Here is a 14,502-nt window from a genome sequence, read left to right as displayed (position 1 = left end):
TCTCCAAGGAGTCTTCCAAATCACCCTGCCATCTTTCCTTCCTACTCCTCCTTGTTGGCACAGCCTACCACCAGCAGGACTTCCCATCTTACAGGTGACACACCTGATGTCTAAGTTCATCTCCTGGATTTAAGTGACTAAGGCCTACTTCTGTGATTCATGCCAAGGAGGGGAAGTGTTTTGTTCCTTAAATTATTCCTTTGGGTATCTGTCTGCTTAGATCATTTTAATACCCAGGAATCTCACCCATGTCTCCAGAAAGTGGCAGGGCCTCTTTTCCCATGGGTAACATTGCTAAGAGAATAACCCATACTTGGCAAGGATCAGGGAAGGTGGCTTAGCATCCAATAGAAATAACCAGGAACTATACACAAGGCAGTTGTCTTCAGAGAAAGCAAACACTGGCAATGGATCCAGATAGTTCTTGTACAACAGCAAAAGGAAGAGACACTTTAGTATTGAAATAAGAAAACTCATCCCTCATTGGGATCCCTGAAGTGAACCTGATTCAGTCTACAAAGAACAGAAGACTGGCCACTGGTTATTCAATTGTCCACTAATTCTAGACATTTGCTGTAGAGGAAAAGGAGATTCTATATTCAAGGCATTTACTCTGTCTAATAGCCAAACTCTTCAGGGTCAAGGCCACGATACTGGGACTCTTTTACTTGTACTTCATACTTATTTGTATTTGTAGTGCAGAATCTTAACACTAGACGAGATCTGAGAGCTCATTGAGGCTAATCTCTTCCCTTTGCCACTGAGAATTCTGATGCTCAGATTTGTGGATCTGTGACTGATAGGGATAGAGACAATCTTGGAACAGAGATTTCCTGGCTCCTGAAGGTACGATTTGCTCCTCTGCATGTTGCCTGTGTTCCAGAACTGGCCTTAATGATGAGCTGATCGTTGAATTCCAGCTGCCCAGACTACAGGCCCACTCTCAGAAGAACTACCTTTCCTCCCCTTGAAGGAGGGCAGAAATGGCCACAAATCCCATGGTATGTCAGAAATGTTGATGGTAACATACTGCAGTGTAATAATAACAAAGGCAACCTTCAGAGGAATTAGGAAACAAAGCAATTTAAATCTCATTTAAACAATTTTCCCTTCTTCCCCATCTTCACCCTAGACTGTTCAACGAGCCCATCTGAATTCTGAGGGCATGTTCACTCTCCCACAATGGGGGCTGAGTGCTGGAAATGTCCTTTCATTTAATTTCCAGTACTAGCTAAATTATCTATTGCCATGATCTGTGATTGATTTAGTTTTTATTGCTCTTGGCTGTGACAATCTATAAGGACCCAGCTGATTTTCCCTTTTTTTTGGGTTTTAGGCTTTATTGCTGTCATTTTAATGACAGATATTAAACACAGAGGATTCTCATCTGTATTTTCTCCAACAGACTGAGCTGTGTGCTGCATTTGAACACGAAATGACCCAGGAACCAGTCCTTCCAATGTCCCTTTCCCCGACTTCCTCCATGGCAGATCTGAAGATGAACACATGCCTCTTCAGACTAACTTCATTATCGTACCACCAAATATATAGCAAATTTCAAATAAATGTTCGATGTATTAATTAATGAAAGAAGACTTCATTAACTCTTTGGCATGTGGACTTCTCCATAAATCTTCCCCCTCATCACCAAATGCTGAGCACCTACTGTGTGCAAGGAAATTATGCTAGATGTAAAAATTAAAAAAAGAAATCATGATTATACTCTCTATGAACTTGCATTTCATTGGTAAAAATCAAGTGTGTACATAAAAATTATTATAAAGTATAAAATGGGTTATACTAAATAATAAGTGAAATTGCAAATTTCCTAAGCACATAAAAGAAAGAGATATTCCCTTGAGTTAGGGAAGACAAGAGAAAAGTAATAGGAAGGATAAGCTAAATGGAAAAATTGAATCATTTGATATTATATTAGTTTTTTTTTTTTCCATTACAGACGATAGAACCACAATCCAAGTCAATTTTTTTCCTCATATGATGGGTTTTAGACACTGCTGGGTTAAGGGCTGATATGACATCATAGGAATCTAAAATATGTGTCACTACAAAACCAGAGGGATTATTATTCCATTCTATCCTGTATCTGTACTCCTTTTCATGGAATTTCCAAGCAAATGCTTCTTTAATCTTTATTCCTGGACAACACTTGTCAGCATAAGAAATATAAAATTTCTAAATTTGCTTTTAAAATGAGATATCTTCTTAAGTCTGTAAAATATACGTCCATCTCAGCCTGAAACCCATGACCAGTGGCATAGTCAAGTCAAATAAGACAGCAAATACACTGATTAAAAACCTAGAATTCAACTCTGCCTTCTGTTTACCAATGATGGGTCAAAGGGATCCTCTCCTTTCTTTCCCATGCACACTTTTATGAAATGCATTACTGAATTTTGTCCTAGCTCCCATTCTTGGGTGCTGCTCCTTATGATGTTTTTGTTTGTAAATAAACTTGGATATTACTCTGGGGGTCCATTCAGAGACCTGATTGCATCGGAAGGAAAAAAAAAATTCTTCTTGTAGGGGAATTGGGAAAAGATTGATCATTGGGTACAGAGTAAAAAATTTTCTGGTGTTTTATTGCACAGTAGTGTGACTATAGATAATAATATTGCACTCTACATTTCAGAAAGCTTGAGGAAAGAATTCTGAATGTTTTTACATAAAGGAATGACAAATATTTAAGGAGATAGCTATTTTAATCTGACTTAAACATTATATATTACATACATGTATCAAGTCCTAAGTTAGGATTAAGTTAATCCAGTTAATTCTAATTTTTGTTTTATGTATAAATTAATTAAATACTTTTTGTGATACTAGGGATTGAACCCTGAGCCTGACATATGTTAGGCAGTGCCCTACCACTGAGCTATATCCTAGTCCTTAAGCAAAGAAAAAAAGTTTTAAAGAAATTCATTTCTTTTCAACTACTATGAGATTACTTATGCATGATGAGAGTGATAAGGGGAAAGGTGGCATCTAAAAAAATTTAATAACCCCACAGAATTGGATTTTTGCCTAGTCAAGAAGAAAAGAAAATATGCATAAATAGTAATCTACATTTACATTTATGTAAGTACGTGTATAAATATTATATCTTAGATGATAGAAAAAGGCGACTTTTCAAAAAGTGTTTATTGATATTATTTTCCTTGAATGAAGAATTTGAATGATAATAAAGGCGTACTTATCAAAACAATAGTCAACACAAAGATATGATGTGAGGCTCTACATCCAAAGAGGTATGTATGTACAATGTTTTTTCTATTAGTTCTTGAAATTTAGAACTCGTATGACATACAATTTACAGAAATGGGTTTCAAAATAATAAAAAAGAAATAAAATATTAAGGTCCCCCCTTTTCGACCACTTCCTTCTATCCTTCCAAAAAGTAATTTTTAAGTCAGCTTCTAGAAGTTCTAGCAGCAGAACTAACATTGACATTTCTTTTGATAAGGAAGGAGCTTGGTGATTTAAAGGAATTAAATGTAATCTGAAACTTGGGAGGTGAGGGTTTGTTTTGTCTTGGAAACCTTGGTTTTTAACCTCATCCGGAGAAGAGAGACTCTTTTATTATCTGAAATTTCAAAGAGTTCAAATTAAATCATGTTCATTTATTCTAAAGTGTCCACCCAGAGGTTCCCACAATCCATGAACTGTCCTAGGAGACAGGGGATAAACTGACAAACAACATTGTTGAAAGTTCTGCCCCTTCTGGAGCAGACAAGCAAGTAGAAATAAATACATCTGTAACATACCTATAGGTACTTTGACATGTTTACCTCCACTAGACCAGTTAGGAGGGGATAGGCCTGGGAGATGATCATAAGAGAGATGGTAGCTGGGTGAGGGTGGGAGTGAGTTCTGGGAACCTGCAGAATTATGCAGGGAAATTGAAAAAAAAAATTTGAGTGGTTTCATAAACACACACTACTCTAGAACATCTTTGGTTCTCTTTTCATGGGGTTTCCTTCCCCCTTATCTGCACGCAGAAACTCCCCAGTCAACATTGCAACCAAACCGATTTTCTAATCCTTCAACCAGAAAGAGCGAAAATCAGCAGTGGTTTTTGAGACACTCTCTCTTTCCCCGGGAAGACTCTGGGAAGAACAAGTTCCCAGTACAGGATTTAAGTGTCTCCAGGGAATCCAAAATTCAATCATAAGATCTAGGATTATTGTCCTACTCAAAAAATAAGAAAACAAATAATCACAGGTTACAATGCACCAGGTGCTGTGTGTATATTATACAGGAGGTTCAACCTGAGTTTTCATGTCAGAAAATAAGTTGAATACCAGCTGTGATAATTTTCAGCTGTGACTTGAGTAAGAGTTTAAAACATAGCATCTTGCATTATTATTACTGCTACTCTACAAACAATACTTTCAATGTTACTATAACTACTATGACAACTGCCTTGGTGGTTGTCATAGAATTCTTTCTAAAAACATTATAAAGTAGGTATGATTATACCCATTATTTCAAGTACAACAAAAAGAATAAGGAAAACAAAAAGTAAAGCCTAGTACAGTAACTATTAAAGAGTTTGTTCAGGATTGTACAGCCAGAAAGTAGGGGTACTAGAATTTGACTCCAAGTTTCGTTTGACTCTAAAATCTTTGGGCTTATCCAATAATTCATAGTACTTATAGAGAGAACAAGACTTCAGTTCCTTTAGAGCCAAGGGAAAGAAAGACAGGAGAATGGTTTCCCCAAAATCCTAAAATATAGGGAAAAAAGTGGGGCAGAGGGTAAAATGAAAGAAAGAAAGAAAGAAAAGAAGGAAGAAAGAAAGAAAGAGGGAGGGAGGGAGGAGACAGACCCAAAACTCTGTAAAGCAATGAGTACAGGGCGGATGGCTTTGCTACCATCTCAGATACCATACAAAATTACCACCCTAATCTCAGGCTTTGTATATACCACATACTCAAACTTTTGGCCCAACCTCAGATCTTTCCTTGGCTTTCCCTCTGTGAGCAAACTTTTGTTTGTATGGATTGCTGTTAGACCATCTTGTTAGTTCTGCTATGGGGATGCATATCTCCAGTATAGCCAAATGGCTCAAGATGGCTAGGACTTTGAACATGCAGTCATATTCTTTTGTAAGTCATGGAAATATTCTAGAAATTATAATGTGTATGAGTCCAAAAATATCTTAAGCTGACTCACATAAAAATAGTTGAAAAAAAAATTATTGGGCTTGTATTTAGTGGAGCAAGTGCTACTGCTAGGGCAGGATCCATCTCCCATTCATCTTTCCAGTCCTCTTGCTGCTGACCTTGCAGAAGGACTGCATGATTGTCCTGGACAGTAACCAGGACTTAGAGCTCTTTATCCTGAGGATGGGAATAGCCACATCTAGAAAGTTCCTCAGGGTACCATGAATAATAACAACAAGGGAGCACTTCCTATTGTTATATATATATATATATATGACATCAGAACCTTGCAAACATCTTGTGAGGAAGGCCAGATGTCTTACAGATGAGAAGGAATGCACACAGGGACAGACAGGTATTTAGTGTCTTGTGGGCAGGTGTTTTATGAGCCGGCTCATTTATTCCTCCTTTAGCACTGGCAGGTGCAGGTGAATTATTTTCTCCCATTTATAAGTGAGGAAATTCCTGTTTAGATAGTTGAAGTCATATGTCTAGGGTCATCCACTTAGCCCATCGTCAACTGAAGCAGCTCTTTCCATGAGTCTACACTGGTCTAACCACAGATCTTGCCTTGATTCAATTCCAGACCACTAGACTCCATAACCTCATTCACAAGAACTCACGGCAAGGAATACAGGCCCAGGGCCCTCACTATAGAAAAGGAAAACATTTGCCCACCAGGGCCTCCATGTTTGGGAGTATGTCATTAAGCCCAGTCAGTACTGAGTTGTCTCCACTCCAAAGACTAGAACACAGTCTCACTGATGAAAGCCCTGTCCTACAGATGGGCGGCAGCTGGGGAGGGGACGAAGGTGTGTGCAGATCCACACAACTTTAGAATCCAGCACAAACATCTCTGGAGTTCTTGCATTCAGAGAGTAGCCAGAGTTCCTCATTTAATCCTGTCATTTTCCCTGTGCATAGAAATGGAGACTTGAGCCTTCATTCTTCCTTGGGGGAAACAAAACAAAACAAAACAAAACAAACAAACAAACAAAAAACAAGCATAAGCGCAGCTCCTATTTAAAGCAAATGACCTTTGGAGGTCACAAAGAAGTTTATGATGCTTATTACATTCTTTCTGCTATTTTAAATCAAGTTCTTCCTGTGTGCTCACTGCTTTAAAATGCATATATTTAGTTTATTTTTACAGCAACACTACAAGTACTTTCATCCCCCCAACCCCAGTACTGGGGATTGAACCCAGGGGTACTTAAATACTGAGCCACATCCTCAGCCCTTAATATTTTATTTTTCCTTTTGAGATAGGGTCTCACTACGTTGCTTATAGTCTCACTAAGCCTGGCTGAGGCTGGCTTTGAACTTAGGATCCTCCCACCTCTACCTCTGGAACCACTCAAATTACAGGCGTGTGCTGCTGCAGCACTACTTTCATTTTCTAAAAGGGAACTGAGCATCTAGTTACCCAGGGTTCTTGAATAGGAAAGACAGTCTGGGATTCAAGCACGTCCTCCTGGTGCTGCCCAGGGGCACTGGGAGCATCCCGATCCTTCCCAAGGGCCCCTTGCGGATGTTGCTGCTGCAGGCATTATGAGTCTCGTCTTCAAAAGCACTCGGTCTACTTCTGTTTGGGATGGAGCGTGAGGAGATATGGTCATGTCTTCAACCCTTAAAGAAGTGTTTTGGGTTCATAGGACTAGAGTTTGGATTCACCTTCCTTCTTACGGTCGAATTGTCTCTTGCTGAAGAAGCAGGAAGCATACCTGGTGTTATTGGGATCACCCAGGTGCAGGTGAAGGTGGCCTTGAAACAGCCTACCTCACATCCAGGCAAAGCCGAGGAGGGAGGTGCTCTCCAGATGGCTGCTTCCATCATGCTCTACTCTGCACAGCGAGGCTAAAACATTCTGCAGTGTACAAGGGGAAGGCATAGGGATGAAGAACACATAACCTCAGCTGATCCTCTCCCAGGTGGTCAGCAGAATCCATTCAGGAACAGCCCACTGCCAAGCCTAGGCACCAAACTCCCCTAAATGCAAAGGCCCTTTGTTCTCTTGAAAACTTGCCTTTGTTGGCGAGGTTGCTAGAGGGAGGGAGGAATATGCCTACATCTCCGGTTTTTAATATGGTAAATGTCAGTGTTTATGCCTGCACGGGCTGGCCTAATTATCCCGTGTCCTCTAAAATCTTCCGCTGTAATTACCACTCACCGCACTGACACCTACTGCTAAAGGGAGAGCCATCAGCAGCAGGAGCGCCAACCCAGAGCACACTCAGCAAACTGCAAGCGACACCAGCAGCTGTTTCTGGTTTTGAAACGGTGGGAGCTTCACGAGCCATTTTCCTTGGTCCCTCTGCAGTAAATGCCACCATGGTTGAGAAGTTGGAAATGTTTGTCAGGCCCAGAACAAAGCTGTGAATGAATACCACAGTAATTTGCTTTCCCACAATCCCCTCCTTTCTCTAAACCAGCCATGGAGGAGGTAACTGATGGGGCTCAGACAAAAAAAAAAAAAAAAGAATAAGAAGAAGATTAGCCCCTGTGATATCTGGTATGTCGCTGCTATTAGGGGTATAATAGCCTTTGTGTTATCTACATATGTACTGTAAAGCACAGAGCACTAGCTGAAGAGTTGAGACAGCTCAAGAGAATAGCTTTTAAGCAAAACACCATGTTAAAGAGACTGATCTTCCTTCGGAAAAAAAAAAATATATGCCCATTAGCACACATGGGTGGTATTGAATTGTATCTGCAGTCTAGAAGGAATAGTTTGGCCTGGCTTCTATGCTGCATCTCTACGGAGGAGGGGGGAAGAAGAAGAAGAAGAAGAAAGGGAAGAGGAGAAAAAAAATCAATAAATTTAGTGTAAGCAGAGTCACAGCAACCTTTAAAATAATAAGACAAATCCATTTATTTCACAAATGTCTTCATTTCCAAATGCCATTGTTTGGGGCATGCTGCTGTCATTGTCCATGACATTTTTGAAAACTTGGCTCTTCATCATTTAGGTGTAGCCCGAGTTCTCCTGCAACAGCCAAGTTAAAAGATTAGACATTCACCCCACTGCTCTGGCAGGGAAGATCGACTTTAACAGCCTTGTCCTGTGGGGTGAAGGAGGGAGGCTGGCGGTGGGGGAAGAGGCTTTGAGAAAGACAAGGTTTAAATATGGACAAAAAAGCTCAGCTGTATTGCTATATACAATGAAAAGTAATTACAGAGAAAAATGAAAGCTGTTTCTTGCTGTTAGCAGGAAGAATAAGAGAATTCTGTACCTTTTTAAAGCTCTGAGTCCATTTTGATGTAATTGGTTCTGGAATTATTTATGACATTAATTGCTGCGCTATCGACTGCCTGTCAGTGGCTCTGGCAGTTAGTCCATCTTTCTTAGCAGAGACAGCCTGCTCAGCCCAAACTAGACTGACAAGCTAATTATACCCATCTTCCCCTTCAATGACAAATGCTGCTCATCGGAAACCTTTCTAGAAATAAGCTCTCATTCTTTTCCCTTTTTCCTGAGCCAGACATAACGGATATCTCAAGGTGCAGATCGCAGCTAAAACTCAGCTCACAGGGCTATTAGCTCTGAACATCTCACTTGAGCCAAAAAACCTAAGCATCTTATGTTATCAAACTGTATGTCATTCCCTGATGCTAGTTTTCAGGGATGAGCAGGGCCCCGGCCTGTCAGTCAGAGCAGGGCAGAGAGAGTCGAGCGGATGGAATTAGCCAAGCTCTTAACTGTCCACAGCACTGGCTCAGGTGATGATAAGGAGACTAGGGAAAATGCCCTCTGTATTTTGTTCAGCTGTGACCAGGGGGCAATTTGTGGGTGCTCGATGCAGAGTCCCGTCTGGAGGAGGCAAAGCAGAGAGTTCCTCTGGCCACCTTGTGGCTTTATCTAAAAACCCCTTCATGATTGAATTGTGCAATGGGTCTTGCATGCAAGATTTATCCTTCATGCAATTTTAGTAGAATATTTTGGGACCATGACACCTACTCTATCAATCAGTCTTTGCTTTGAACATGGGAGACTCTAGAAGGAGGTACCTAGAGAAGAAGTGAGGTGATGTTATTGCTTTCGGAGCACCCAGGCTAGTTTGGAAGACAAGGCATGAACATAACGAGGCATATGCTCAATAACAGAAAGTGTAACAAAAAGAATCAGTCCCTAGTTTATTCTCTCCCATGGATTTGTTCTTGTCGTTGTAGTTTGTGCTATCCAAAATAAGTCAGCAAAAATCTCTTTTTAAATGATTAAGGCCTCTCAGAAAAGATTCGCCTGTGCCTTGTGACTCAAAGAAATTCAGGAGGCTAAATATCATCTCCCCACTTGGGCCTTGGGCAAGACACAAACTTTCAAAATTCAAATCTGTAACGTGAACTTAACAACCTCTTTCTGCCTCCTAGACAAGGTGTGGTAGAAATATGTTTTGGAAAATTATAAAGACATTGAATAAAGAAAAAGTCTTCCACCTGGTGCAAATTATATCAATGAGAACAAGGATGAAATACAAGATTTGGATCAAGAACTTCACTCAAATCAGCTGATTTGAGAACAATCTTCAAGGGCCTTTGAGATTGTGGGCTCGCGAGGGCACTATTAGTGCATCAGGATCCTTCCCATAATTTTGTTGCTGTCTTTAATGCTGTTTAAGATTGACAGGGTTGTTTATGGAGGCTGAGGAGAGAAAGGCTGGGGTGGACTGTGGAGGATTTGTATTGTGTAGCCTTAGCTTAATTGGAACTACATTTCCCACAAACCCACCTCTCAGGAGACATTTTAAAGGAGATCTAGAAGGGAAGTAGAGGTGACACCATATTCCTCACTTTCTCCAGGTCAATGGAGGCTGCTTGGGCATAGTTGCTTATCTGCTGGCTCCGGGGATTGCTGTGGGGTTGTGGTGTGGTCCTGCTCATTCCGACTGCGGCTCCTGTTGGGTCTTCTTCCTACTTTCAACAGCTGGACCAGGTGCCAGGCAGGACAAATGGACCAGTTGCTCTTTAAAGCTGCAGGCCTGGGGGAGATAAGAGAACCAGTGTGGGGTCCACACTGTCCTCCGGAGTTGCAATTCAGCCTGCTAGGTTCCGGCTTACTCTTGATTTTCCTATTTTGTATCTGTTTTTTTTTTTTTCCTTGCTGTACCCCATGCCCTTGAGGCCCCAGCACCAGTACATACAATTGGCCTGTTGTATCTGTGGTTTCCACATTTGCGGATTCAACCTATTGCCAATCAAAAATATCTGGGGGTGGGGGGAGTGGTGTCTATTGAACCTATCCAGATTTTGCTTTCTTGCCGATATTTCCTGAATAGTACAGTGTAACATCTATTTGCATAGCATTGATGTTATCCTAGGTAATATAAATAATCTAGAGATGATTTAAAATACACAGGATGTGCATAGATTATATGCAAATACAATGCCATTTCATATACGGGGCTTGAGAGTCCTCTGTATCTGCAGGAGTGTCCTAGAACTAATACCCATAAATACTGAGGAATGATTGTATTTACAGTTATAAAATCTCCTAGGACTTCGATATTTAAATAATCTTCTATTGGTTCTGCTTCATTGATGGGACATTGACTGAATCAGATGACTAGGGAAGTCTAGGTGCCTTGGGACTACTTATTGTCCAGCTGGTGCAAGAATCCTAGAGGAGGAACAGTCCAGCAAAGAAATCTTCAGCATGTTGGAGTCAGGCACTATGCTCGAAATGACAGGGACATTGTGTGCCTCACAGAGCTGACTTTCATGTTGTATTAGGCAAATGAGAGAAGAAAAATTGTGCAAAGTTTAACTTCTGTAACCCTAAATATTTAACATTATAACATCAAAACACTTGCATAGCTAGAAAATGAGCTATGTTTTCACATGGATGGCTGATATTCTACAAATGGAAGTTCCTGATCCAGTGCAGAACATGGTGAGGCTTGTTCAACAAAGGAGTAAAAATAGGGAGATGGACAACTGTCTGGGTTTTCTCAAGACTCAAAGATTTCATGGGATATGGGACCCCCAGTGCTAGCACTGGGCCAACCCTAAGTGTAAGGCAAGTTTCCTGCCATAAAAGAGTTAGCAAGCATAGCATCAGAATAGTCTTAGTATGGCTGAGTCTGTTTACTCACTTCTAAAATAGATCCTCTAAAGACAAATTATTTAAATATATGTAAGATACCTTAATTCTTTATAGTCAACCCTAAATATATAGTTATTAACAATTAGTAATATTATCAGAAAAGGTAACACATGAACATATGAATATATAACAAAAAGTCCACGTGATGGAATGAGGATCTGGTGGTGCTGAAAAGATGTGCTCCAGAGTCAATGGGGAGACAGCACATGATGGGCCCCAGGTGCTTGTATTCATTTATTCAATGACCACACCTGCTCTATAATAGGCATCAGGCTAAGTACCAATTTTTTTAAATTAAGTATATTTTTAACTGATATATAAAAAACTAAAATTCTACATGTTAATGAGGTACCATGTGATGTTTTGATACATGTGCACATTGGCTAATGTTTAAACACATCTACTCAAACATTTATTATTTCTTTATGGTAAAAACATACGAAATACATCCTTCTAGCTTTTTGAAAGGCGACATGTTATTGTTATCCGAAGTCACCATGCTGTGCAATAGCGTATGAGAACTTCCTTCTGTGACTTAGTACCCATTAATTAATTTCCTTCCGCCTGCCCCACCGCAAACCCCAGGCCTTGGTAACCACCATTCTACTCTCAACTTACCTGAGATCAGCTATTTTAATTCCACATGTAAATAAAAACATGAGGTTTAATTCGGTGAATAACATGGACATGGTTCCTACTTTCACATCAACTTAAAGTGTCAGACATAAAGCACGAACAATAATGTATGGATATTGTAGGAGAAAACAACTGTATACTCTGCAAGAGAATTTTTGGGGAGACCTAATTTAGATGGAGTGATCAGGGCAAGGTTTTCTTAAAAATAACTCTTTACAGATGAGGAAGAGCCAGGCAGACAAAAAGTGGGGAAAAGAGCAGCCTGCAGTGTGAGAAGAGCCAGGTTCATGCCCATCTTGGAAGAGGCAGTATTGGAACTGGGTTTTAAAGAGTAGAGAAGTTTCTGAAGACAAAGAGAAATAATGCCAATTGTGGGCCCTTGTACTTCCTTACTGGTACAGGTCAAATGTCCTTTATCCAAAGTGCGTGGGACCAGAAGTGTTTCAGATTTCACATTTGGGGGAGGGGGGATTTTGAAACATTTGCACATCTATAATGAGATATGTCGGGGATGGGACTCAAGTCTAAACATTAAATTCATTAATGTTTCATGTATACCTTATGTATATGGTATTAAAAATATTTTAAAATTTTGTTCATAAAACAGTTTTATGGTATGGAATTTTCCACCTGGTGTCAGGTCAATGTTTTAACAAATTTCAGATTCTGGAGCATTTTAGATCTTGGGATTAGGGATGCTGAAAATGTGTTGGGAAATTATCTTCAGGTTTCAGATTTCTCTTCTGTGAAATAAACAGGTCCTGCTGAATGATCCTAGGAGGGAGTATGTTAATGGTGACTATGGATAATGTTAAGGTCCCACAATAGGCATTATTTCTCTTTGTCTACAGAAACTTCTCTACTCTTTAAAACCCAATTCCAATACTGCCTATTCCAAGATAGACATGAACCTGGCTCTTCTCACACTGCAGGCTGCTCTTTCCCCACTTTTTGTCTGCCTGATTAAATATGTCCAAGGAGATGGACATCTAGGAATCAAAAGCCACTTGCCATCGAACACAGTCATACACAAGTATCCTGCAAGAACTAGAGGAAAATGCCAGGTTACTATGGTTGCTATAGCCATTACCCATTAATTGAATGGCCTAAGGTGTCATGAAGACTTGAATAGATGCTGGGGTGCCGATTAGGCTTCCCTGGGAACACATCTGATGCATGGGTTGGCCTCTTTCGGAGAAATTTGTGGCTTCTATTTTCAGTGAATGATTTCAGTGGGTCAGAGAAAAGGAGTTTAGCTTTATGAAGTCCTTTTCCCACTAGGAGAAAGCGGATAATTGAATAGCTAAACTGTGGACATTTTACTATATATATATCCATCCCCCCAAACTCTTTGGGAAAACCCACATAAATTTAACATGAAGCTCTAGAAATTGGCTCCTTTAAACCACTCTGCCTATAAATTGTGTGGTGCTCAGGGCAGCTCTTTAGGCCATTCTTTTTCCTAATGTGCAGAGTCACTGAAATAGGTGGATCAGGAGGACAATAATATGCAAGTCCCTGCCCCACCCCCAGGCAGCCAAAAATTCATTTCTGTGCTTCTTTCTCAAAAACTGCCAGAAAAGGAGGAAATTAGAAGTTCCCTGAGGACCTTCAGTGAAGCCACTAACCCCCCAGAAGGAGAAGTCCATTATGCCTGAGCCTCATGGCCCAAAGCCAGGCCAAAAATGAGAACTCAGAAATATCAATTGAATGGACCAATTAACTTCAGGCCTAAATCTGGATTGATTGAGTCTGGCTAGTGTGGAAATTGAAGAATGCAAGAAGACTGTAGAAGTGTTTAGGGAAAGAGATGATGTCTTTCATTTGTAAGAATAATATTATGTAACCCGCTACTCATATCTTATGGAAATAGTCTTCTGAATGCTCTGTGCTGCCTCTTGCAGAGGAAATCCCATGCCCAACCTCTTAGGCATCTTTAGGATGGGAGAGTAAATGGATCTTTAAACCTAGCCAAGAACAGAGTCAGTATCCTGACTCGTGGCAAGAAAACTAGATTCTTGGTCAAGCTGTAGAAGACAAGTGCCTCCTGGGGTCCTCAGCAAGGTGACCTTGACTTAGGTGACTGCTCCCTTATCTGAGTTGTGCAGGTAAATACTTGTAGTTGGAAAAGTATCCATTATAAAAAGAAAATGAACTTGGCAAGCAGTTTTTCAAATCTAGCTTAGGCTTTCAAAAAAAAAAAAAAAAAACAACAAACATTTGACTTAGGATGGCTTAAGCTCAGTCCTGATGAAAACAGAAATCATCTAGCAATTGCCATAAAAATATCAATAGTCTCTTATAATTACTAAGCATGTTTTACATACATTATCCTCTGTAGAATGACATAAGTACAACTTATGCTTCAAATATGAATATATATATGTATATATAAAAATATATAAAAAATATATAGAGAGACTGTACTCTCCTCATTTCAATAAATATGTTGAATAATAGAATGCTAAAGCTTAACAATGCCCTGTAGTTCTCCCAATTTTCAATCATTCATAAATAGCAAAGTCATTACTTATGGCCCAGAATGCTTCCTAGGTGGGCTCATAACCCCTTCTATGCTCAGCG

Source organism: Spermophilus citellus (genome assembly GCF_964194105.1).
Source record: "Spermophilus citellus genome assembly, chromosome: 15".
NCBI classification, from domain to species: Eukaryota; Metazoa; Chordata; class Mammalia; order Rodentia; family Sciuridae; genus Spermophilus; species Spermophilus citellus.
The sequence above is the reverse complement of the archived record's forward strand: the minus strand, read 5'-3'. Positions refer to the sequence as shown.